Below are 25,590 nucleotides of genomic sequence, written 5' to 3' on the forward strand. Positions count from 1 at the left end.
GGTATCACACATCGGTACATATCGCAATTAGCTGTTAAATAACAGTGACAGTATATCTATCTATGTACAACAATGAGAGAGTGAGAATTCAATCCGGCATGCATGCCAGTGTATAAAGAGTTGCCTATAGATAGTGTAATACATGTGGTGTGTACTGTAACTAAGGGCGAGGGAATAACTCTTAATGAAGCATTATAGCCTATAAAAGAGTAACAAAGAGTAAGCGTAAGATTAGAAGTAGAAGAGAAAAGAGGAAAAAGGGGGGGGAAGAAAAAAGAGGGGAGGGAGGATTGGAAAGGGAGGTAAGGGAGGAATGGTCGGGCGGTCCCAGTCGCCTGGGCAGTATATCAGATTATCCTCAGTTGGATAGGGTATTGTAATGGTTCCCTTTATCTTATATGGTAGTTAGTGGAGGTTCAGCACCAAAGTGTGATGTCCAGGGTGACCACGTATTGGTAAAATTATCTGGGGTGTCCCGGAGAACCGCTGTAATACGTTCCAGTCTATAGGTTTGCCATATAGCGTTTTACTACATGTTTTTGTTTTCTGAATATCAAAAATTAATTGACATTTATTCCCATGTAGCATTACTTACAGAGAGATCCTGAGTTCAAATCTCAGCAGTGCCTTTCATTTATTTTCATCATCTCAGAACATAGTTTGTTGTTAATTCATCACAAAAAGACACGTGAATGCTTCAGCAGCCTTTACCCTTTCTCACATGTTCAGTAAAATGTACCACATTTCTAGATACAGTCCAAATCAGAAACACAAAAAAATGCTATATTCCCCTTTTTTAATATCAGTTTTTTTGTAGAAGTAAATTTTGATGCCAAGGTAACTAGAAAAGAATTCCAGAAATTGGCAATATTCATGTCTGAGCAATCTCCAGAAACAATATGGTGACCAGTCAGAGGAAATGTTTAAACAAAAGTCAGTAACAATGTGAGTTTCTCAAGATAAATGGATAGACAATTTAGTCATCAGAGTTTGGAGAGCAATAGAAAATAATGGATTATGTATTACTTAACATAAACAATATTGTGTTAGGAAAGAAATTCCAGAAATCAATCTTTCCATTTATTGAGCAAGCTTCCAGATAAAATGTTAACATTAATTCTATCATTTAGATCTCATTTTTTCATTTCACGACTACTTTTTAACTGTATGAGTACCAACAAAAGACTGACTTTAATTTCCCAGGGATGACTACATTAATAACAACGCCATAATATCTATTACAATAAAGCATATTAACAAGTGACTTGGACAAGACATTGTATGAATGTAGGGCCTGTATATACAAAATAAAGGAGAGAAAAGCATTACATAACTTACTGTAAGTTTCCAACTGTTTAAAGAATTAATAAAATACTTGTTTCAAAAAATATATAAAAATAATAAAAAATATTATACTTTAGACATATAATTTGTCATTATACATAAGGCAGTGCAAGTGGCACTGTGGCTTAGTTGGTTAAAGCGCCTGTCTAGTAAACAGGAGATCCTGAGTTCAAATCACAGCAGTGCTTATGCTTGATACCTTTTTATCACACCAGTATGTAGTTTTTTGTTGATGCATAACAAAATAAGATGTGTAAAACCTTTATCTGCTTTCACTTTGGCACATTTGGTCACCAATGTAAAAAAGTTTAAAGATGCCATCCATGTCAGAAGATGACAAACAACAAAACTTCACCCTATTTCAATATAAGTTAATTTGTAGAAATATGCCTATGTTAAGGTAAATATATGAATTTTTACAAAATAGCCTTCATCATATTGGGTAACTGCAAAATTAATTTGGAGTACAGTCAAAAGAGAATAACACAGGAAGTGTTAAAATGTCTGTAAAAAAGTAAGTTTCCCAAGGTACAGTAATTTGAAAGTCAGTTTAGTCATCATAGCTAGAGAATCGTTGACATTTAACCCATATTTATTTCCATAACATCCTTAAAATTGTGTTAGGAAAATACTTCTTGATGAAAAGCTAAAATTCTCTTGAAAAAGCATAAATAAAGAATGTTCACCATAATTCTGACTTTTTAAAACAGAGTTCTTAATTTTACTACATGTTTTTGTTTTCTGAATATCAAAAATTAATTGACATTTTTTCCCATGTAGCATTACTTACAGAGAAATCAATAAAAGTGCTAAAAAAATATATTAGAAAATTACTTTGACAAGATATTTTAAGAATGTAGGTCCTGTAAATCATGAATGAAAAGAGAGAACACAACTTTCTATTTATACTCTAAATTTCCACCGGTTTGAAAAATTGATGAAGCAATAGTTATAAGAATGTCAAAAATTGTTACCAAATAGCATATCTTAGATATATCATTTTTCTTTGTGAAGCTTTTGAGCATCATGTGGTGCTGTGGCTTAGTTGGTTAAAGCGCCTGTCTCGTAAACAGGAGATCCTGAGTTCAAATCTCAGCAGTGCATTTCATTTATTTTCATCATCTCAGAACATAGTTTGTTGTTAATTCATCACAAAAAGACACGTGAATGCTTCAGCAGCCTTTACCCTTTCTCACATGTTCAGTAAAATGTACCACATTTCTAGATACAGTCCAAATCAGAAACACAAAAAAATGCAATATTCCCCTTTTTTAATATCAGTTTTTTTGTAGAAGTAAATTGATGCCAAGGTAACTAGAAAAGAATTCCAGAAATTGGCAATATTCATGTCTGAGCAATCTCCAGAAACAATATGGTGACCAGTCAGAGGAAATGTTTAAACAAAAGTCAGTAACAATGTGAGTTTCTCAAGATAAATGGATAGACAATTTAGTCATCAGAGTTTGGAGAGCAATAGAAAATAATGGATTATGTATTACTTAACATAAACAATATTGTGTTAGGAAAGAAATTCCAGAAATCAATCTTTCCATTTATTGAGCAAGCTTCCAGATAAAATGTTAACATTAATTCTATCATTGAGATCTCATTTTTTCATTTCACGACTACTTTTTAACTGTATGAGTACCAACAAAAGACTGACTTTAATTTCCCAGGGATGACTACATTAATAACAACGCCATAATATCTATTACAATAAAGCATATTAACAAGTGACTTGGACAAGACATTGTATGAATGTAGGGCCTGTATATACAAAATAAAGGAGAGAAAAGCATTACATAACTAACTGTAAGTTTCCAACTGTTTAAATAATTAATAAAATACTTGTTTCAAAAAAATATATAAAAATAATAAAAAATATTATACTTTAGACATATAATTTGTCATTATACATAAGGCAGTGCAAGTGGCACTGTGGCTTAGTTAGTTAAAGTGCCTGTCTAGTAAAAAGGAGATCCTGAGTTCAAATCACAGCAGTGCCTATGCTTGATACCTTTTTATCACACCAGTATGTAGTTTTTTGTTGATGCATAACAAAATAAGATGTGTAAAACCTTTATCTGCTTTCACTTTGGCACATTTGGTCACCAATGTAAAAAAGTTTAAAGATGCCATCCATGTCAGAAGATGACAAACAACAAAACTTCACCCTATTTCAATATAAGTTAATTTGTAGAAATATGCCTATGTTAAGGTAAATATATGAATTTTTACAAAATAGCCTTCATCATATTGGGTAACTGCAAAATTAATTTGGAGTACAGTCAAAAGAGAATAACACAGGAAGTGTTAAAATGTCTGTAAAAAAGTAAGTTTCCCAAGGTACAGTAATTTGAGAGTCAGTTTAGTCATCATAGCTAGAGAATCGTTGACATTTAACCCATATTTATTTCCATAACATCCTTAAAATTGTGTTAGGAAAATACTTCTTGATGAAAAGCTAAAATTCTCTTGAAAAAGCATAAATAAAGAATGTTCACCATAATTCTGACTTTTTAAAACAGAGTTCTTAATTTTACTACATGTTTTTGTTTTCTGAATATCAAAAATTAATTGACATTTTTTCCCATGTAGCATTACTTACAGAGAAATCAATAAAAGTGCTAAAAAAATATATTAGAAAATTACTTTGACAAGATATTTTAAGAATGTAGGTCCTGTAAATCATGAATGAAAAGAGAGAACACAACTTTCTATTTATACTCTAAATTTCCACCGGTTTGAAAAATTGATGAAGCAATAGTTATAAGAATGTCAAAAATTGTTACCAAATAGCATATCTTAGATATATCATTTTTCTTTGTGAAGCTTTTGAGCATCATGTGGTGCTGTGGCTTAGTTGGTTAAAGTGCCTGTCTCGTAAACAGGAGATCCTGAGTTCAAATCTCAGCAGTGCATTTCATTTATTTTCATCATCTCAGAACATAGTTTGTTGTTAATTCATCACAAAAAGACACGTGAATGCTTCAGCAGCCTTTACCCTTTCTCACATGTTCAGTAAAATGTACCACATTTCTAGATACAGTCCAAATCAGAAACACAAAAAAATGCAATATTCCCCTTTTTTAATATCAGTTTTTTTGTAGAAGTAAATTGATGCCAAGGTAACTAGAAAAGAATTCCAGAAATTGGCAATATTCATGTCTGAGCAATCTCCAGAAACAATATGGTGACCAGTCAGAGGAAATGTTTAAACAAAAGTCAGTAACAATGTGAGTTTCTCAAGATAAATGGATAGACAATTTAGTCATCAGAGTTTGGAGAGCAATAGAAAATAATGGATTATGTATTACTTAACATAAACAATATTGTGTTAGGAAAGAAATTCCAGAAATCAATCTTTCCATTTATTGAGCAAGCTTCCAGATAAAATGTTAACATTAATTCTATCATTGAGATCTCATTTTTTCATTTCACGACTACTTTTTAACTGTATGAGTACCAACAAAAGACTGACTTTAATTTCCCAGGGATGACTACATTAATAACAACGCCATAATATCTATTACAATAAAGCATATTAACAAGTGACTTGGACAAGACATTGTATGAATGTAGGGCCTGTATATACAAAATAAAGGAGAGAAAAGCATTACATAACTTACTGTAAGTTTCCAACTGTTTAAAGAATTAATAAAATACTTGTTTCAAAAAAATATATAAAAATAATAAAAAATATTATACTTTAGACATATAATTTGTCATTATACATAAGGCAGTGCAAGTGGCACTGTGGCTTAGTTGGTTAAAGCGCCTGTCTAGTAAACAGGAGATCCTGAGTTCAAATCACAGCAGTACCTTTGCTTGATACCTTTTTATCACACCAGTATGTAGTTTTTTGTTGATGCATAACAAAATAAGATGTGTAAAACCATTATCTGCTTTCACTTTGGCACATTTGGTCACCAATGTAAAAAAGTTTAAAGATGCCATCCATGTCAGAAGATGACAAACAACAAAACTTCACCCTATTTCAATATAAGTTAATTTGTAGAAATATGCCTATGTTAAGGTAAATATATGAATTTTTACAAAATAGCCTTCATCATATTGGGTAACTGCAAAATTAATTTGGAGTACAGTCAAAAGAGAATAACACAGGAAGTGTTAAAATGTCTGTAAAAAAGTAAGTTTCCCAAGGTACAGTAATTTGAGAGTCAGTTTAGTCATCATAGCTAGAGAATCATTGACATTTAACCCATATTTATTTCCATAGCATCCTTAAAATTGTGTTAGGAAAATACTTCTTGATGAAAAGCTAAAATTCTCTTGAAAAAGCATAAATAAAGAATGTTCACCATAATTCTGACTTTTTAAAACAGAGTTCTTAATTTTACTACATGTTTTTGTTTTCTGAATATCAAAAATTAATTGACATTTATTCCCATGTAGCATTACTTACAGAGAAATCAATAAAAGTGCTAAAAAAATATATTAGAAAATTACTTTGACAAGATATTTTAAGAATGTAGGTCCTGTAAATCATGAATGAAAAGAGAGAACACAACTTTCTATTTATACTCTAAATTTCCACCGGTTTGAAAAATTGATGAAGCAATAGTTATAAGAATGTCAAAAATTGTTACCAAATAGCATATCTTAGATATATCATTTTTCTTTGTGAAGCTTTTGAGCATCATGTGGTGCTGTGGCTTAGTTGGTTAAAGCGCCTGTCTCGTAAACAGGAGATCCTGAGTTCAAATCTCAGCAGTGCATTTCATTTATTTTCATCATCTCAGAACATAGTTTGTTGTTAATTCATCACAAAAAGACACGTGAATGCTTCAGCAGCCTTTACCCTTTCTCACATGTTCAGTAAAATGTACCACATTTCTAGATACAGTCCAAATCAGAAACACAAAAAAATGCAATATTCCCCTTTTTTAATATCAGTTTTTTTGTAGAAGTAAATTGATGCCAAGGTAACTAGAAAAGAATTCCAGAAATTGGCAATATTCATGTCTGAGCAATCTCCAGAAACAATATGGTGACCAGTCAGAGGAAATGTTTAAACAAAAGTCAGTAACAATGTGAGTTTCTCAAGATAAATGGATAGACAATTTAGTCATCAGAGTTTGGAGAGCAATAGAAAATAATGGATTATGTATTACTTAACATAAACAATATTGTGTTAGGAAAGAAATTCCAGAAATCAATCTTTCCATTTATTGAGCAAGCTTCCAGATAAAATGTTAACATTAATTCTATCATTGAGATCTCATTTTTTCATTTCACGACTACTTTTTAACTGTATGAGTACCAACAAAAGACTGACTTTAATTTCCCAGGGATGACTACATTAATAACAACGCCATAATATCTATTACAATAAAGCATATTAACAAGTGACTTGGACAAGACATTGTATGAATGTAGGGCCTGTATATACAAAATAAAGGAGAGAAAAGCATTACATAACTTACTGTAAGTTTCCAACTGTTTAAAGAATTAATAAAATACTTGTTTCAAAAAAATATATAAAAATAATAAAAAATATTATACTTTAGACATATAATTTGTCATTATACATAAGGCAGTGCAAGTGGCACTGTGGCTTAGTTGGTTAAAGCGCCTGTCTAGTAAACAGGAGATCCTGAGTTCAAATCACAGCAGTACCTTTGCTTGATACCTTTTTATCACACCAGTATGTAGTTTTTTGTTGATGCATAACAAAATAAGATGTGTAAAACCATTATCTGCTTTCACTTTGGCACATTTGGTCACCAATGTAAAAAAGTTTAAAGATGCCATCCATGTCAGAAGATGACAAACAACAAAACTTCACCCTATTTCAATATAAGTTAATTTGTAGAAATATGCCTATGTTAAGGTAAATATATGAATTTTTACAAAATAGCCTTCATCATATTGGGTAACTGCAAAATTAATTTGGAGTACAGTCAAAAGAGAATAACACAGGAAGTGTTAAAATGTCTGTAAAAAAGTAAGTTTCCCAAGGTACAGTAATTTGAGAGTCAGTTTAGTCATCATAGCTAGAGAATCATTGACATTTAACCCATATTTATTTCCATAGCATCCTTAAAATTGTGTTAGGAAAATACTTCTTGATGAAAAGCTAAAATTCTCTTGAAAAAGCATAAATAAAGAATGTTCACCATAATTCTGACTTTTTAAAACAGAGTTCTTAATTTTACTACATGTTTTTGTTTTCTGAATATCAAAAATTAATTGACATTTATTCCCATGTAGCATTACTTACAGAGAAATCAATAAAAGTGCTAAAAAAATATATTAGAAAATTACTTTGACAAGATATTTTAAGAATGTAGGTCCTGTAAATCATGAATGAAAAGAGAGAACACAACTTTCTATTTATACTCTAAATTTCCACCGGTTTGAAAAATTGATGAAGCAATAGTTATAAGAATGTCAAAAATTGTTACCAAATAGCATATCTTAGATATATCATTTTTCTTTGTGAAGCTTTTGAGCATCATGTGGTGCTGTGGCTTAGTTGGTTAAAGCGCCTGTCTCGTAAACAGGAGATCCTGAGTTCAAATCTCAGCAGTGCATTTCATTTATTTTCATCATCTCAGAACATAGTTTGTTGTTAATTCATCACAAAAAGACACGTGAATGCTTCAGCAGCCTTTACCCTTTCTCACATGTTCAGTAAAATGTACCACATTTCTAGATACAGTCCAAATCAGAAACACAAAAAAATGCAATATTCCCCTTTTTTAATATCAGTTTTTTTGTAGAAGTAAATTGATGCCAAGGTAACTAGAAAAGAATTCCAGAAATTGGCAATATTCATGTCTGAGCAATCTCCAGAAACAATATGGTGACCAGTCAGAGGAAATGTTTAAACAAAAGTCAGTAACAATGTGAGTTTCTCAAGATAAATGGATAGACAATTTAGTCATCAGAGTTTGGAGAGCAATAGAAAATAATGGATTATGTATTACTTAACATAAACAATATTGTGTTAGGAAAGAAATTCCAGAAATCAATCTTTCCATTTATTGAGCAAGCTTCCAGATAAAATGTTAACATTAATTCTATCATTGAGATCTCATTTTTTCATTTCACGACTACTTTTTAACTGTATGAGTACCAACAAAAGACTGACTTTAATTTCCCAGGGATGACTACATTAATAACAACGCCATAATATCTATTACAATAAAGCATATTAACAAGTGACTTGGACAAGACATTGTATGAATGTAGGGCCTGTATATACAAAATAAAGGAGAGAAAAGCATTACATAACTTACTGTAAGTTTCCAACTGTTTAAAGAATTAATAAAATACTTGTTTCAAAAAAATATATAAAAATAATAAAAAATATTATACTTTAGACATATAATTTGTCATTATACATAAGGCAGTGCAAGTGGCACTGTGGCTTAGTTGGTTAAAGCGCCTGTCTAGTAAACAGGAGATCCTGAGTTCAAATCACAGCAGTACCTTTGCTTGATACCTTTTTATCACACCAGTATGTAGTTTTTTGTTGATGCATAACAAAATAAGATGTGTAAAACCTTTATCTGCTTTCACTTTGGCACATTTGGTCACCAATGTAAAAAAGTTTAAAGATGCCATCCATGTCAGAAGATGACAAACAACAAAACTTCACCCTATTTCAATATAAGTTAATTTGTAGAAATATGCCTATGTTAAGGTAAATATATGAATTTTTACAAAATAGCCTTCATCATATTGGGTAACTGCAAAATTAATTTGGAGTACAGTCAAAAGAGAATAACACAGGAAGTGTTAAAATGTCTGTAAAAAAGTAAGTTTCCCAAGGTACAGTAATTTGAGAGTCAGTTTAGTCATCATAGCTAGAGAATCATTGACATTTAACCCATATTTATTTCCATAACATCCTTAAAATTGTGTTAGGAAAATACTTCTTGATGAAAAGCTAAAATTCTCTTGAAAAAGCATAAATAAAGAATGTTCACCATAATTCTGACTTTTTAAAACAGAGTTCTTAATTTTACTACATGTTTTTGTTTTCTGAATATCAAAAATTAATTGACATTTATTCCCATGTAGCATTACTTACAGAGAAATCAATAAAAGTGCTAAAAAATATATTAGAAAATTACTTTGACAAGATATTTTAAGAATGTAGGTCCTGTAAATCATGAATGAAAAGAGAGAACACAACTTTCTATTTATACTCTAAATTTCCACCGGTTTGAAAAATTGATGAAGCAATAGTTATAAGAATGTCAAAAATTGTTACCAAATAGCATATCTTCGATATATCATTTTTCTTTGTGAAACTTTTGAGCATCATGTGGTGCTGTGGCTTAGTTGGTTAAAGCACATGTCTTGTAAACAGGAGATCCTGAGTTCAAATCTCAGCAGTGCATTTCATTTATTTTCATCATCTCAGAACATAGTTTGTTGTTAATTCATCACAAAAAGACACGTGAATGCTTCAGCAGCCTTTACCCTTTCTCACATGTTCAGTAAAATGTACCACATTTCTAGATACAGTCCAAATCAGAAACACAAAAAAATGCAATATTCCCCTTTTTTAATATCAGTTTTTTTGTAGAAGTAAATTGATGCCAAGGTAACTAGAAAAGAATTCCAGAAATTGGCAATATTCATGTCTGAGCAATCTCCAGAAACAATATAGTGTCCAGTCAGAGGAAATGTTTAAACAAAAGTCAGTAACAATGTGAGTTTCTCAAGATAAATGGATAGACAATTTAGTCATCAGAGTTTGGAGAGCAATAGAAAATAATGGATTATGTATTACTTAACATAAACAATATTGTGTTAGGAAAGAAATTCCAGAAATCAATCTTTCCATTTATTGAGCAAACTTCCAGATAAAATGTTAACATTAATTCTATCATTGAGATCTCATTTTTTCATTTCACGACTACTTTTTAACTGTATGAGTACCAACAAAAGACTGACTTTAATTTCCCAGGGATGACTACATTAATAACAACGCCATAATATCTATTACAATAAAGCATATTAACAAGTGACTTGGACAAGACATTGTATGAATGTAGGGCCTGTATATACAAAATAAAGGAGAGAAAAGCATTACATAACTTACTGTAAGTTTCCAACTGTTTAAAGAATTAATAAAATACTTGTTTCAAAAAAATATATAAAAATAATAAAAAATATTATACTTTAGACATATAATTTGTCATTATACATAAGGCAGTGCAAGTGGCACTGTGGCTTAGTTGGTTAAAGCGCCTGTCTAGTAAACAGGAGATCCTGAGTTCAAATCACAGCAGTACCTTTGCTTGATACCTTTTTATCACACCAGTATGTAGTTTTTTGTTGATGCATAACAAAATAAGATGTGTAAAACCATTATCTGCTTTCACTTTGGCACATTTGGTCACCAATGTAAAAAAGTTTAAAGATGCCATCCATGTCAGAAGATGACAAACAACAAAACTTCACCCTATTTCAATATAAGTTAATTTGTAGAAATATGCCTATGTTAAGGTAAATATATGAATTTTTACAAAATAGCCTTCATCATATTGGGTAACTGCAAAATTAATTTGGAGTACAGTCAAAAGAGAATAACACAGGAAGTGTTAAAATGTCTGTAAAAAAGTAAGTTTCCCAAGGTACAGTAATTTGAGAGTCAGTTTAGTCATCATAGCTAGAGAATCATTGACATTTAACCCATATTTATTTCCATAACATCCTTAAAATTGTGTTAGGAAAATACTTCTTGATGAAAAGCTAAAATTCTCTTGAAAAAGCATAAATAAAGAATGTTCACCATAATTCTGACTTTTTAAAACAGAGTTCTTAATTTTACTACATGTTTTTGTTTTCTGAATATCAAAAATTAATTGACATTTATTCCCATGTAGCATTACTTACAGAGAAATCAATAAAAGTGCTAAAAAAAATATATTAGAAAATTACTTTGACAAGATATTTTAAGAATGTAGGTCCTGTAAATCATGAATGAAAAGAGAGAACACAACTTTCTATTTATACTCTAAATTTCCACCGGTTTGAAAAATTGATGAAGCAATAGTTATAAGAATGACAAAAATTGTTACCAAATAGCATATCTTAGATATATCATTTTTCTTTGTGAAGCTTTTGAGCATCATGTGGTGCTGTGGCTTAGTTGGTTAAAGCACCTGTCTCGTAAACAGGAGATCCTGAGTTCAAATCTCAGCAGTGCCTTTCATTTATTTTCATCATCTCAGAACATAGTTTGTTGTTAATTCATCACAAAAAGACATGTGAATGCTTCAGCAGCCTTTACCCTTTCTCACATGTTCAGTAAAATGTACCACATTTCTAGATACAGTCCAAATCAGAAACACAAAAAAATGCAATATTCCCCTTTTTTAATATCAGTTTTTTTGTAGAAGTAAATTGATGCCAAGGTAACTAGAAAAGAATTCCAGAAATTGGCAATATTCATGTCTGAGCAATCTCCAGAAACAATATGGTGTCCAGTCAGAGGAAATGTTTAAACAAAAGTCAGTAACAATGTGAGTTTCTCAAGATAAATGGATAGACAATTTAGTCATCAGAGTTTGGAGAGCAATAGAAAATAATGGATTATGTATTACTTAACATAAACAATATTGTGTTAGGAAAGAAATTCCAGAAATCAATCTTTCCATTTATTGAGCAAGCTTCCAGATAAAATGTTAACATTAATTCTATCATTGAGATCTCATTTTTTCATTTCACGACTACTTTTTAACTGTATGAGTACCAACAAAAGACTGACTTTAATTTCCCAGGGATGACTACATTAATAACAACGCCATAATATCTATTACAATAAAGCATATTAACAAGTGACTTGGACAAGACATTGTATGAATGTAGGGCCTGTATATACAAAATAAAGGAGAGAAAAGCATTACATAACTTACTGTAAGTTTCCAACTGTTTAAAGAATTAATAAACTACTTGTTTCAAAAAAATATATAAAAATAATAAAAAATATTATACTTTAGACATATAATTTGTCATTATACATAAGGCAGTGCAAGTGGCACTGTGGCTTAGTTGGTTAAAGCACCTGTCTAGTAAACAGGAGATCCTGAGTTCAAATCACAGCAGTGCCTTTGCTTGATACCTTTTTATCACACCAGTATGTAGTTTTTTGTTGATGCATAACAAAATAAGATGTGTAAAACCTTTATCTGCTTTCACTTTGGCACATTTGGTCACCAATGTAAAAAAGTTTAAAGATGCCATCCATGTCAGAAGATGACAAACAACAAAACTTCACCCTATTTCAATATAAGTTAATTTGTAGAAATATGCCTATGTTAAGGTAAATATATGAATTTTTACAAAATAGCCTTCATCATATTGGGTAACTGCAAAATTAATTTGGAGTACAGTCAAAAGAGAATAACACAGGAAGTGTTAAAATGTCTGTAAAAAAGTAAGTTTCCCAAGGTACAGTAATTTGAGAGTCAGTTTAGTCATCATAGCTAGAGAATCATTGACATTTAACCCATATTTATTTCCATAACATCCTTAAAATTGTGTTAGGAAAATACTTCTTGATGAAAAGCTAAAATTCTCTTGAAAAAGCATAAATAAAGAATGTTCACCATAATTCTGACTTTTTAAAACAGAGTTCTTAATTTTACTACATGTTTTTGTTTTCTGAATATCAAAAATTAATTGACATTTATTCCCATGTAGCATTACTTACAGAGAAATCAATAAAAGTGCTAAAAAAATATATTAGAAAATTACTTTGACAAGATATTTTAAGAATGTAGGTCCTGTAAATCATGAATGAAAAGAGAGAACACAACTTTCTATTTATACTCTAAATTTCCAACGGTTTGAAAAATTGATGAAGCAATAGTTATAAGAATGTCAAAAATTGTTACCAAATAGCATATCTTAGATATATCATTTTTCTTTGTGAAGCATTTGAGCATCATGTGGTGCTGTGGCTTAGTTGGTTAAAGCACCTGTCTCGTAAACAGGAGATCCTGAGTTCAAATCTCAGCAGTGCCTTTCATTTATTTTCATCATCTCAGAACATAGTTTGTTGTTAATTCATCACAAAAAGACATGTGAATGCTTCAGCAGCCTTTACCCTTTCTCACATGTTCAGTAAAATGTACCACATTTCTAGATACAGTCCAAATCAGAAACACAAAAAAATGCAATATTCCCCTTTTTTAATATCAGTTTTTTTGTAGAAGTAAATTGATGCCAAGGTAACTAGAAAAGAATTCCAGAAATTGGCAATATTCATGTCTGAGCAATCTCCAGAAACAATATGGTGTCCAGTCAGAGGAAATGTTTAAACAAAAGTCAGTAACAATGTGAGTTTCTCAAGATAAATGGATAGACAATTTAGTCATCAGAGTTTGGAGAGCAATAGAAAATAATGGATTATGTATTACTTAACATAAACAATATTGTGTTAGGAAAGAAATTCCAGAAATCAATCTTTCCATTTATTGAGCAAGCTTCCAGATAAAATGTTAACATTAATTCTATCATTGAGATCTCATTTTTTCATTTCACGACTACTTTTTAACTGTATGAGTACCAACAAAAGACTGACTTTAATTTCCCAGGGATGACTACATTAATAACAACGCCATAATATCTATTACAATAAAGCATATTAACAAGTGACTTGGACAAGACATTGTATGAATGTAGGGCCTGTATATACAAAATAAAGGAGAGAAAAGCATTACATAACTTACTGTAAGTTTCCAACTGTTTAAAGAATTAATAAACTACTTGTTTCAAAAAAATATATAAAAATAATAAAAAATATTATACTTTAGACATATAATTTGTCATTATACATAAGGCAGTGCAAGTGGCACTGTGGCTTAGTTGGTTAAAGCACCTGTCTAGTAAACAGGAGATCCTGAGTTCAAATCACAGCAGTGCCTTTGCTTGATACCTTTTTATCACACCAGTATGTAGTTTTTTGTTGATGCATAACAAAATAAGATGTGTAAAACCTTTATCTGCTTTCACTTTGGCACATTTGGTCACCAATGTAAAAAAGTTTAAAGATGCCATCCATGTCAGAAGATGACAAACAACAAAACTTCACCCTATTTCAATATAAGTTAATTTGTAGAAATATGCCTATGTTAAGGTAAATATATGAATTTTTACAAAATAGCCTTCATCATATTGGGTAACTGCAAAATTAATTTGGAGTACAGTCAAAAGAGAATAACACAGGAAGTGTTAAAATGTCTGTAAAAAAGTAAGTTTCCCAAGGTACAGTAATTTGAGAGTCAGTTTAGTCATCATAGCTAGAGAATCATTGACATTTAACCCATATTTATTTCCATAACATCCTTAAAATTGTGTTAGGAAAATACTTCTTGATGAAAAGCTAAAATTCTCTTGAAAAAGCATAAATAAAGAATGTTCACCATAATTCTGACTTTTTAAAACAGAGTTCTTAATTTTACTACATGTTTTTGTTTTCTGAATATCAAAAATTAATTGACATTTATTCCCATGTAGCATTACTTACAGAGAAATCAATAAAAGTGCTAAAAAAATATATTAGAAAATTACTTTGACAAGATATTTTAAGAATGTAGGTCCTGTAAATCATGAATGAAAAGAGAGAACACAACTTTCTATTTATACTCTAAATTTCCAACGGTTTGAAAAATTGATGAAGCAATAGTTATAAGAATGTCAAAAATTGTTACCAAATAGCATATCTTAGATATATCATTTTTCTTTGTGAAGCATTTGAGCATCATGTGGTGCTGTGGCTTAGTTGGTTAAAGCACCTGTCTCGTAAACAGGAGATCCTGAGTTCAAATCTCAGCAGTGCCTTTCATTTATTTTCATCATCTCAGAACATAGTTTGTTGTTAATTCATCACAAAAAGACATGTGAATGCTTCAGCAGCCTTTACCCTTTCTCACATGTTCAGTAAAATGTACCACATTTCTAGATACAGTCCAAATCAGAAACACAAAAAAATGCAATATTCCCCTTTTTTAATATCAGTTTTTTTGTAGAAGTAAATTGATGCCAAGGTAACTAGAAAAGAATTCCAGAAATTGGCAATATTCATGTCTGAGCAATCTCCAGAAACAATATGGTGTCCAGTCAGAGGAAATGTTTAAACAAAAGTCAGTAACAATGTGAGTTTCTCAAGATAAATGGATAGACAATTTAGTCATCAGAGTTTGGAGAGCAATAGAAAATAATGGATTATGTATTACTTAACATAAACAATATTGTGTTAGGAAAGAAATTCCAGAAATCAATCTTTCCATTTATTGAGCAAGCTTCCAGATAAAATGTTAACATTAATTCTATCATTGAGATCTCATTTTTTCATTTCACGACTACTTTTTAACTGTATGAGTACCAACAAAAGACTGACTTTAATTTCCCAGGGATGACTACATTAATAACAACGCCATAATATCTATTACAATAAAGCATATTAACAAGTGACTTGGACAAGACATTGTATGAATGTAGGGCCTGTATATACAAAATAAAGGAGAGAAAAGCATTACATAACTTACTGTAAGTTTCCAACTGTTTAAAGAATTAATAAACTACTTGTTTCAAAAAAATATATAAAAATAATAAAAAATATTATACTTTAGACATATAATTTGTCATTATACATAAGGCAGTGCAAGTGGCACTGTGGCTTAGTTGGTTAAAGCGCCTGTCTAGTAAACAGGAGATCCTGAGTTCAAATCACAGCAGTGCCTTTGCTTGATACCTTTTTATCACACCAGTATGTAGTTTTTTGTTGATGCATAACAAAATAAGATGTGTAAAACCTTTATCTGCTTTCACTTTGGCACATTTGGTCACCAATGTAAAAAAGTTTAAAGATGCCATCCATGTCAGAAGATGACAAACAACAAAACTTCACCCTATTTCAATATAAGTTAATTTGTAGAAATATGCCTATGTTAAGGTAAATATATGAATTTTTACAAAATAGCCTTCATCATATTGGGTAACTGCAAAATTAATTTGGAGTACAGTCAAAAGAGAATAACACAGGAAGTGTTAAAATGTCTGTAAAAAAGTAAGTTTCCCAAGGTACAGTAATTTGAGAGTCAGTTTAGTCATCATAGCTAGAGAATCATTGACATTTAACCCATAATTATTTCCATAACATCCTTAAAATTGTGTTAGGAAAATACTTCTTGATGAAAAGCTAAAATTCTCTTGAAAAAGCATAAATAAAGAATGTTCACCATAATTCTGACTTTTTAAAACAGAGTTCTTAATTTTACTACATGTTTTTGTTTTCTGAATATCAAAAATTAATTGACATTTATTCCCATGTAGCATTACTTACAGAGAAATCAATAAAAGTGCTAAAAAAATATATTAGAAAATTACTTTGACAAGATATTTTAAGAATGTAGGTCCTGTAAATCATGAATGAAAAGAGAGAACACAACTTTCTATTTATACTCTAAATTTCCAACGGTTTGAAAAATTGATGAAGCAATAGTTATAAGAATGTCAAAAATTGTTACCAAATAGCATATCTTAGATAAATCATTTTTCTTTGTGAAGCTTTTGAGCATCATGTGGTGCTGTGGCTTAGTTGGTTAAAGCGCCTGTCTCGTAAACAGGAGATCCTGAGTTCAAATCTCAGCAGTGCCTTTCATTTATTTTCATCATCTCAGAACATAGTTTGTTGTTAATTCATCACAAAAAGACATGTGAATGCTTCAGCAGCCTTTACCCTTTCTCACATGTTCAGTAAAATGTACCACATTTCTAGATACAGTCCAAATCAGAAACACAAAAAAATGCAATATTCCCCTTTTTTAATATCAGTTTTTTTGTAGAAGTAAATTGATGCCAAGGTAACTAGAAAAGAATTCCAGAAATTGGCAATATTCATGTCTGAGCAATCTCCAGAAACAATATGGTGACCAGTCAGAGGAAATGTTTAAACAAAAGTCACTAACAATGTGAGTTTCTCAAGATAAATGGATAGACAATTTAGTCATCAGAGTTTGGAGAGCAATAGAAAATAATGGATTATGTATTACTTAACATAAACAATATTGTGTTAGGAAAGAAATTCCAGAAATCAATCTTTCCATTTATTGAGCAAGCTTCCAGATAAAATGTTAACATTAATTCTATCATTGAGATCTCATTTTTTCATTTCACGACTACTTTTTAACTGTATGAGTACCAACAAAAGACTGACTTTAATTTCCCAGGGATGACTACATTAATAACAATGCCATAATATCTATTACAATAAAGCATATTAACAAGTGACTTGGACAAGACATTGTATGAATGTAGGGCCTGTATATACAAAATAAAGGAGAGAAAAGCATTACATAACTTACTGTAAGTTTCCAACTGTTTAAAGAATTAATAAAATACTTGTTTCAAAAAAATATATAAAAATAATAAAAAATATTATACTTTAGACATATAATTTGTCATTATACATAAGGCAGTGCAAGTGGCACTGTGGCTTAGTTGGTTAAAGTGCCTGTCTAGTAAACAGGAGATCTTGAGTTCAAATCACAACAGTACCTTTGCTTGATACCTTTTTATCACACCAGTATGTAGTTTTTTGTTGATGCATAACAAAATAAGATGTGTAAAACCTTTATCTGCTTTCACTTTGGCACATTTGGTCACCAATGTAAAAAAGTTTAAAGATGCCATCCATGTCAGAAGATGACAAACAACAAAACTTCACCCTATTTCAATATAAGTTAATTTGTAGAAATATGCCTATGTTAAGGTAAATATATGAATTTTTACAAAATAGCCTTCATCATATTGGGTAACTGCAAAATTAATTTGGAGTACAGTCAAAAGAGAATAACACAGGAAGTGTTAAAATGTCTGTAAAAAAGTAAGTTTCCCAAGGTACAGTAATTTGAGAGTCAGTTTAGTCATCATAGCTAGAGAATCATTGACATTTAACCCATATTTATTTCCATAACATCCTTAAAATTGTGTTAGGAAAATACTTCTTGATGAAAAGCTAAAATTCTCTTGAAAAAGCATAAATAAAGAATGTTCACCATAATTCTGACTTTTTAAAACAGAGTTCTTAATTTTACTACATGTTTTTGTTTTCTGAATATCAAAAATTAATTGACATTTATTCCCATGTAGCATTACTTACAGAGAAATCAATAAAAGTGCTAAAAAAAATATATTAGAAAATTACTTTGACAAGATATTTTAAGAATGTAGGTCCTGTAAATCATGAATGAAAAGAGAGAACACAACTTTCTATTTATACTCTAAATTTCCACCGGTTTGAAAAATTGATGAAGCAATAGTTATAAGAATGACAAAAATTGTTACCAAATAGCATATCTTAGATATATCATTTTTCTTTGTGAAGCTTTTGAGCATCATGTGGTGCTGTGGCTTAGTTGGTTAAAGCACCTGTCTCGTAAACAGGAGATCCTGAGTTCAAATCTCAGCAGTGCCTTTCATTTATTTTCATCATCTCAGAACATAGTTTGTTGTTAATTCATCACAAAAAGACATGTGAATGCTTCAGCAGCCTTTACCCTTTCTCACATGTTCAGTAAAATGTACCACATTTCTAGATACAGTCCAAATCAGAAACACAAAAAAATGCAATATTCCCCTTTTTTAATATCAGTTTTTTTGTAGAAGTAAATTGATGCCAAGGTAACTAGAAAAGAATTCCAGAAATTGGCAATATTCATGTCTGAGCAATCTCCAGAAACAATATGGTGTCCAGTCAGAGGAAATGTTTAAACAAAAGTCAGTAACAATGTGAGTTTCTCAAGATAAATGGATAGACAATTTAGTCATCAGAGTTTGGAGAGCAATAGAAAATAATGGATTATGTATTACTTAACATAAACAATATTGTGTTAGGAAAGAAATTCCAGAAATCAATCTTTCCATTTATTGAGCAAGCTTCCAGATAAAATGTTAACATTAATTCTATCATTGAGATCTCATTTTTTCATTTCACGACTACTTTTTAACTGTATGAGTACCAACAAAAGACTGACTTTAATTTCCCAGGGATGACTACATTAATAACAACGCCATAATATCTATTACAATAAAGCATATTAACAAGTGACTTGGACAAGACATTGTATGAATGTAGGGCCTGTATATACAAAATAAAGGAGAGAAAAGCATTACATAACTTACTGTAAGTTTCCAACTGTTTAAAGAATTAATAAACTACTTGTTTCAAAAAAATATATAAAAATAATAAAAAATATTATACTTTAGACATATAATTTGTCATTATACATAAGGCAGTGCAAGTGGCACTGTGGCTTAGTTGGTTAAAGCGCCTGTCTAGTGAACAGGAGATCCTGAGTTCAAATCACAGCAGTGCCTTTGCTTGATACCTTTTTATCACACCAGTATGTAGTTTTTTGTTGATGCATAACAAAATAAGATGTGTAAAACCTTTATCTGCTTTCACTTTGGCACATTTGGTCACCAATGTAAAAAAGTTTAAAGATGCCATCCATGTCAGAAGATGACAAACAACAAAACTTCACCCTATTTCAATATAAGTTAATTTGTAGAAATATGCCTATGTTAAGGTAAATATATGAATTTTTACAAAATAGCCTTCATCATATTGGGTAACTGCAAAATTAATTTGGAGTACAGTCAAAAGAGAATAACACAGGAAGTGTTAAAATGTCTGTAAAAAAGTAAGTTTCCCAAGGTACAGTAATTTGAGAGTCAGTTTAGTCATCATAGCTAGAGAATCATTGACATTTAACCCATAATTATTTCCATAACATCCTTAAAATTGTGTTAGGAAAATACTTCTTGATGAAAAGCTAAAATTCTCTTGAAAAAGCATAAATAAAGAATGTTCACCATAATTCTGACTTTTTAAAACAGAGTTCTTAATTTTACTACATGTTTTTGTTTTCTGAATATCAAAAATTAATTGACATTTATTCCCATGTAGCATTACTTACAGAGAAATCAATAAAAGTGCTAAAAAAATATATTAGAAAATTACTTTGACAAGATATTTTAAGAATGTAGGTCCTGTAAATCATGAATGAAAAGAGAGAACACAACTTTCTATTTATACTCTAAATTTCCAACGGTTTGAAAAATTGATGAAGCAATAGTTATAAGAATGTCAAAAATTGTTACCAAATAGCATATCTTAGATAAATCATTTTTCTTTGTGAAGCTTTTGAGCATCATGTGGTGCTGTGGCTTAGTTGGTTAAAGCGCCTGTCTCGTAAACAGGAGATCCTGAGTTCAAATCTCAGCAGTGCCTTTCATTTATTTTCATCATCTCAGAACATAGTTTGTTGTTAATTCATCACAAAAAGACATGTGAATGCTTCAGCAGCCTTTACCCTTTCTCACATGTTCAGTAAAATGTACCACATTTCTAGATACAGTCCAAATCAGAAACACAAAAAAATGCAATATTCCCCTTTTTTAATATCAGTTTTTTTGTAGAAGTAAATTGATGCCAAGGTAACTAGAAAAGAATTCCAGAAATTGGCAATATTCATGTCTGAGCAATCTCCAGAAACAATATGGTGACCAGTCAGAGGAAATGTTTAAACAAAAGTCACTAACAATGTGAGTTTCTCAAGATAAATGGATAGACAATTTAGTCATCAGAGTTTGGAGAGCAATAGAAAATAATGGATTATGTATTACTTAACATAAACAATATTGTGTTAGGAAAGAAATTCCAGAAATCAATCTTTCCATTTATTGAGCAAGCTTCCAGATAAAATGTTAACATTAATTCTATCATTGAGATCTCATTTTTTCATTTCACGACTACTTTTTAACTGTATGAGTACCAACAAAAGACTGACTTTAATTTCCCAGGGATGACTACATTAATAACAATGCCATAATATCTATTACAATAAAGCATATTAACAAGTGACTTGGACAAGACATTGTATGAATGTAGGGCCTGTATATACAAAATAAAGGAGAGAAAAGCATTACATAACTTACTGTAAGTTTCCAACTGTTTAAAGAATTAATAAAATACTTGTTTCAAAAAAATATATAAAAATAATAAAAAATATTATACTTTAGACATATAATTTGTCATTATACATAAGGCAGTGCAAGTGGCACTGTGGCTTAGTTGGTTAAAGTGCCTGTCTAGTAAACAGGAGATCTTGAGTTCAAATCACAGCAGTACCTTTGCTTGATACCTTTTTATCACACCAGTATGTAGTTTTTTGTTGATGCATAACAAAATAAGATGTGTAAAACCTTTATCTGCTTTCACTTTGGCACATTTGGTCACCAATGTAAAAAAGTTTAAAGATGCCATCCATGTCAGAAGATGACAAACAACAAAACTTCACCCTATTTCAATATAAGTTAATTTGTAGAAATATGCCTATGTTAAGGTAAATATATGAATTTTTACAAAATAGCCTTCATCATATTGGGTAACTGCAAAATTAATTTGGAGTACAGTCAAAAGAGAATAACACAGGAAGTGTTAAAATGTCTGTAAAAAAGTAAGTTTCCCAAGGTACAGTAATTTGAGAGTCAGTTTAGTCATCATAGCTAGAGAATCATTGACATTTAACCCATATTTATTTCCATAACATCCTTAAAATTGTGTTAGGAAAATACTTCTTGATGAAAAGCTAAAATTCTCTTGAAAAAGCATAAATAAAGAATGTTCACCATAATTCTGACTTTTTAAAACAGAGTTCTTAATTTTACTACATGTTTTTGTTTTCTGAATATCAAAAATTAATTGACATTTATTCCCATGTAGCATTACTTACAGAGAAATCAATAAAAGTGCTAAAAAAAATATATTAGAAAATTACTTTGACAAGATATTTTAAGAATGTAGGTCCTGTAAATCATGAATGAAAAGAGAGAACACAACTTTCTATTTATACTCTAAATTTCCACCGGTTTGAAAAATTGATGAAGCAATAGTTATAAGAATGACAAAAATTGTTACCAAATAGCATATCTTAGATATATCATTTTTCTTTGTGAAGCTTTTGAGCATCATGTGGTGCTGTGGCTTAGTTGGTTAAAGCACCTGTCTCGTAAACAGGAGATCCTGAGTTCAAATCTCAGCAGTGCCTTTCATTTATTTTCATCATCTCAGAACATAGTTTGTTGTTAATTCATCACAAAAAGACATGTGAATGCTTCAGCAGCCTTTACCCTTTCTCACATGTTCAGTAAAATGTACCACATTTCTAGATACAGTCCAAATCAGAAACACAAAAAAATGCAATATTCCCCTTTTTTAATATCAGTTTTTTTGTAGAAGTAAATTGATGCCAAGGTAACTAGAAAAGAATTCCAGAAATTGGCAATATTCATGTCTGAGCAATCTCCAGAAACAATATGGTGTCCAGTCAGAGGAAATGTTTAAACAAAAGTCAGTAACAATGTGAGTTTCTCAAGATAAATGGATAGACAATTTAGTCATCAGAGTTTGGAGAGCAATAGAAAATAATGGATTATGTATTACTTAACATAAACAATATTGTGTTAGGAAAGAAATTCCAGAAATCAATCTTTCCATTTATTGAGCAAGCTTCCAGATAAAATGTTAACATTAATTCTATCATTGAGATCTCATTTTTTCATTTCACGACTACTTTTTAACTGTATGAGTACCAACAAAAGACTGACTTTAATTTCCCAGGGATGACTACATTAATAACAACGCCATAATATCTATTACAATAAAGCATATTAACAAGTGACTTGGACAAGACATTGTATGAATGTAGGGCCTGTATATACAAAATAAAGGAGAGAAAAGCATTACATAACTTACTGTAAGTTTCCAACTGTTTAAAGAATTAATAAACTACTTGTTTCAAAAAAATATATAAAAATAATAAAAAATATTATACTTTAGACATATAATTTGTCATTATACATAAGGCAGTGCAAGTGGCACTGTGGCTTAGTTGGTTAAAGCGCCTGTCTAGTGAACAGGAGATCCTGAGTTCAAATCACAGCAGTGCCTTTGCTTGATACCTTTTTATCACACCAGTATGTAGTTTTTTGTTGATGCATAACAAAATAAGATGTGTAAAACCTTTATCTGCTTTCACTTTGGCACATTTGGTCACCAATGTAAAAAAGTTTAAAGATGCCATCCATGTCAGAAGATGACAAACAACAAAACTTCACCCTATTTCAATATAAGTTAATTTGTAGAAATATGCCTATGTTAAGGTAAATATATGAATTTTTACAAAATAGCCTTCATCATATTGGGTAACTGCAAAATTAATTTGGAGTACAGTCAAAAGAGAATAACACAGGAAGTGTTAAAATGTCTGTAAAAAAGTAAGTTTCCCAAGGTACAGTAATTTGAGAGTCAGTTTAGTCATCATAGCTAGAGAATCATTGACATTTAACCCATATTTATTTCCATAACATCCTTAAAATTGTGTTAGGAAAATACTTCTTGATGAAAAGCTAAAATTCTCTTGAAAAAGCATAAATAAAGAATGTTCACCATAATTCTGACTTTTTAAAACAGAGTTCTTAATTTTACTACATGTTTTTGTTTTCTGAATATCAAAAATTAATTGACATTTATTCCCATGTAGCATTACTTACAGAGAAATCAATAAAAGTGCTAAAAAAATATATTAGAAAATTACTTTGACAAGATATTTTAAGAATGTAGGTCCTGTAAATCATGAATGAAAAGAGAGAACACAACTTTCTATTTATACTCTAAATTTCCAACGGTTTGAAAAATTGATGAAGCAATAGTTATAAGAATGTCAAAAATTGTTACCAAATAGCATATCTTAGATATATCATTTTTCTTTGTGAAGCATTTGAGCATCATGTGGTGCTGTGGCTTAGTTGGTTAAAGCACCTGTCTCGTAAACAGGAGATCCTGAGTTCAAATCTCAGCAGTGCCTTTCATTTATTTTCATCATCTCAGAACATAGTCTGTTGTTAATTCATCACAAAAAGACATGTGAATGCTTCAGCAGCCTTTACCCTTTCTCACATGTTCAGTAAAATGTACCACATTTCTAGATACAGTCCAAATCAGAAACACAAAAAAATGCAATATTCCCCTTTTTTAATATCAGTTTTTTTGTAGAAGTAAATTGATGCCAAGGTAACTAGAAAAGAATTCCAGAAATTGGCAATATTCATGTCTGAGCAATCTCCAGAAACAATATGGTGTCCAGTCAGAGGAAATGTTTAAACAAAAGTCAGTAACAATGTGAGTTTCTCAAGATAAATGGATAGACAATTTAGTCATCAGAGTTTGGAGAGCAATAGAAAATAATGGATTATGTATTACTTAACATAAACAATATTGTGTTAGGAAAGAAATTCCAGAAATCAATCTTTCCATTTATTGAGCAAGCTTCCAGATAAAATGTTAACATTAATTCTATCATTGAGATCTCATTTTTTCATTTCACGACTACTTTTTAACTGTATGAGTACCAACAAAAGACTGACTTTAATTTCCCAGGGATGACTACATTAATAACAACGCCATAATATCTATTACAATAAAGCATATTAACAAGTGACTTGGACAAGACATTGTATGAATGTAGGGCCTGTATATACAAAATAAAGGAGAGAAAAGCATTACATAACTTACTGTAAGTTTCCAACTGTTTAAAGAATTAATAAACTACTTGTTTCAAAAAAATATATAAAAATAATAAAAAATATTATACTTTAGACATATAATTTGTCATTATACATAAGGCAGTGCAAGTGGCACTGTGGCTTAGTTGGTTAAAGCGCCTGTCTAGTAAACAGGAGATCCTGAGTTCAAATCACAGCAGTGCCTTTGCTTGATACCTTTTTATCACACCAGTATGTAGTTTTTTGTTGATGCATAACAAAATAAGATGTGTAAAACCTTTATCTGCTTTCACTTTGGCACATTTGGTCACCAATGTAAAAAAGTTTAAAGATGCCATCCATGTCAGAAGATGACAAACAACAAAACTTCACCCTATTTCAATATAAGTTAATTACTAGAAATATGCCTATGTTAAGGTAAATATATGAATTTTTACAAAATAGCCTTCATCATATTGGGTAACTGCAAAATTAATTTGGAGTACAGTCAAAAGAGAATAACACAGGAAGTGTTAAAATGTCTGTAAAAAAGTAAGTTTCCCAAGGTACAGTAATTTGAGAGTCAGTTTAGTCATCATAGCTAGAGAATCATTGACATTTAACCCATATTTATTTCCATAACATCCT

At 30.5% G+C, this 25,590-nt stretch overlaps 23 non-coding genes across 23 annotated transcripts; all 23 read left to right on the plus strand.

Moving 5' to 3' along the window:
* Positions 1-1,458: 1,458 nt before the first annotated feature.
* On the plus strand, positions 1,459-1,532 carry TRNAT-AGU (transfer RNA threonine (anticodon AGU)). The gene has a single exon. It is a non-coding gene; the product is annotated as a tRNA-Thr (tRNA).
* Positions 1,533-2,374: 842 nt separating this feature from the next.
* Positions 2,375-2,452, plus strand: TRNAT-CGU (transfer RNA threonine (anticodon CGU)). Its single transcript has one exon. It is a non-coding gene; the product is annotated as a tRNA-Thr (tRNA).
* Positions 2,453-4,192: 1,740 nt separating this feature from the next.
* Positions 4,193-4,270, plus strand: TRNAT-CGU (transfer RNA threonine (anticodon CGU)). Its single transcript has one exon. It is a non-coding gene; the product is annotated as a tRNA-Thr (tRNA).
* Positions 4,271-5,094: 824 nt separating this feature from the next.
* TRNAT-AGU (transfer RNA threonine (anticodon AGU)) lies at positions 5,095-5,168 on the plus strand. Its single transcript has one exon. It is a non-coding gene; the product is annotated as a tRNA-Thr (tRNA).
* An 842-nt stretch (positions 5,169-6,010) lies between these two features.
* Positions 6,011-6,088, plus strand: TRNAT-CGU (transfer RNA threonine (anticodon CGU)). Its single transcript has one exon. It is a non-coding gene; the product is annotated as a tRNA-Thr (tRNA).
* An 824-nt stretch (positions 6,089-6,912) lies between these two features.
* Positions 6,913-6,986, plus strand: TRNAT-AGU (transfer RNA threonine (anticodon AGU)). The gene has a single exon. It is a non-coding gene; the product is annotated as a tRNA-Thr (tRNA).
* Positions 6,987-7,828: 842 nt separating this feature from the next.
* TRNAT-CGU (transfer RNA threonine (anticodon CGU)) lies at positions 7,829-7,906 on the plus strand. The gene has a single exon. It is a non-coding gene; the product is annotated as a tRNA-Thr (tRNA).
* An 824-nt stretch (positions 7,907-8,730) lies between these two features.
* Positions 8,731-8,804, plus strand: TRNAT-AGU (transfer RNA threonine (anticodon AGU)). Its single transcript has one exon. It is a non-coding gene; the product is annotated as a tRNA-Thr (tRNA).
* Positions 8,805-10,547: 1,743 nt separating this feature from the next.
* On the plus strand, positions 10,548-10,621 carry TRNAT-AGU (transfer RNA threonine (anticodon AGU)). Its single transcript has one exon. It is a non-coding gene; the product is annotated as a tRNA-Thr (tRNA).
* Positions 10,622-11,464: 843 nt separating this feature from the next.
* On the plus strand, positions 11,465-11,538 carry TRNAT-CGU (transfer RNA threonine (anticodon CGU)). Its single transcript has one exon. It is a non-coding gene; the product is annotated as a tRNA-Thr (tRNA).
* An 828-nt stretch (positions 11,539-12,366) lies between these two features.
* TRNAT-AGU (transfer RNA threonine (anticodon AGU)) lies at positions 12,367-12,440 on the plus strand. The gene has a single exon. It is a non-coding gene; the product is annotated as a tRNA-Thr (tRNA).
* Positions 12,441-13,282: 842 nt separating this feature from the next.
* Positions 13,283-13,356, plus strand: TRNAT-CGU (transfer RNA threonine (anticodon CGU)). The gene has a single exon. It is a non-coding gene; the product is annotated as a tRNA-Thr (tRNA).
* An 828-nt stretch (positions 13,357-14,184) lies between these two features.
* Positions 14,185-14,258, plus strand: TRNAT-AGU (transfer RNA threonine (anticodon AGU)). Its single transcript has one exon. It is a non-coding gene; the product is annotated as a tRNA-Thr (tRNA).
* Positions 14,259-15,100: 842 nt separating this feature from the next.
* Positions 15,101-15,174, plus strand: TRNAT-CGU (transfer RNA threonine (anticodon CGU)). Its single transcript has one exon. It is a non-coding gene; the product is annotated as a tRNA-Thr (tRNA).
* Positions 15,175-16,002: 828 nt separating this feature from the next.
* Positions 16,003-16,076, plus strand: TRNAT-AGU (transfer RNA threonine (anticodon AGU)). Its single transcript has one exon. It is a non-coding gene; the product is annotated as a tRNA-Thr (tRNA).
* An 842-nt stretch (positions 16,077-16,918) lies between these two features.
* On the plus strand, positions 16,919-16,992 carry TRNAT-CGU (transfer RNA threonine (anticodon CGU)). The gene has a single exon. It is a non-coding gene; the product is annotated as a tRNA-Thr (tRNA).
* Positions 16,993-18,737: 1,745 nt separating this feature from the next.
* Positions 18,738-18,811, plus strand: TRNAT-CGU (transfer RNA threonine (anticodon CGU)). Its single transcript has one exon. It is a non-coding gene; the product is annotated as a tRNA-Thr (tRNA).
* An 828-nt stretch (positions 18,812-19,639) lies between these two features.
* Positions 19,640-19,713, plus strand: TRNAT-AGU (transfer RNA threonine (anticodon AGU)). The gene has a single exon. It is a non-coding gene; the product is annotated as a tRNA-Thr (tRNA).
* Positions 19,714-20,555: 842 nt separating this feature from the next.
* Positions 20,556-20,629, plus strand: TRNAT-CGU (transfer RNA threonine (anticodon CGU)). The gene has a single exon. It is a non-coding gene; the product is annotated as a tRNA-Thr (tRNA).
* A 1,745-nt stretch (positions 20,630-22,374) lies between these two features.
* Positions 22,375-22,448, plus strand: TRNAT-CGU (transfer RNA threonine (anticodon CGU)). Its single transcript has one exon. It is a non-coding gene; the product is annotated as a tRNA-Thr (tRNA).
* Positions 22,449-23,276: 828 nt separating this feature from the next.
* Positions 23,277-23,350, plus strand: TRNAT-AGU (transfer RNA threonine (anticodon AGU)). The gene has a single exon. It is a non-coding gene; the product is annotated as a tRNA-Thr (tRNA).
* An 842-nt stretch (positions 23,351-24,192) lies between these two features.
* On the plus strand, positions 24,193-24,266 carry TRNAT-CGU (transfer RNA threonine (anticodon CGU)). Its single transcript has one exon. It is a non-coding gene; the product is annotated as a tRNA-Thr (tRNA).
* Positions 24,267-25,094: 828 nt separating this feature from the next.
* Positions 25,095-25,168, plus strand: TRNAT-AGU (transfer RNA threonine (anticodon AGU)). Its single transcript has one exon. It is a non-coding gene; the product is annotated as a tRNA-Thr (tRNA).
* The last annotated feature ends 422 nt before the right edge of the window (positions 25,169-25,590 follow it).

This window comes from Pseudophryne corroboree, chromosome 11 (genome assembly GCF_028390025.1).
Source record: "Pseudophryne corroboree isolate aPseCor3 chromosome 11, aPseCor3.hap2, whole genome shotgun sequence".
Taxonomy (NCBI): Eukaryota; Metazoa; Chordata; class Amphibia; order Anura; family Myobatrachidae; genus Pseudophryne; species Pseudophryne corroboree.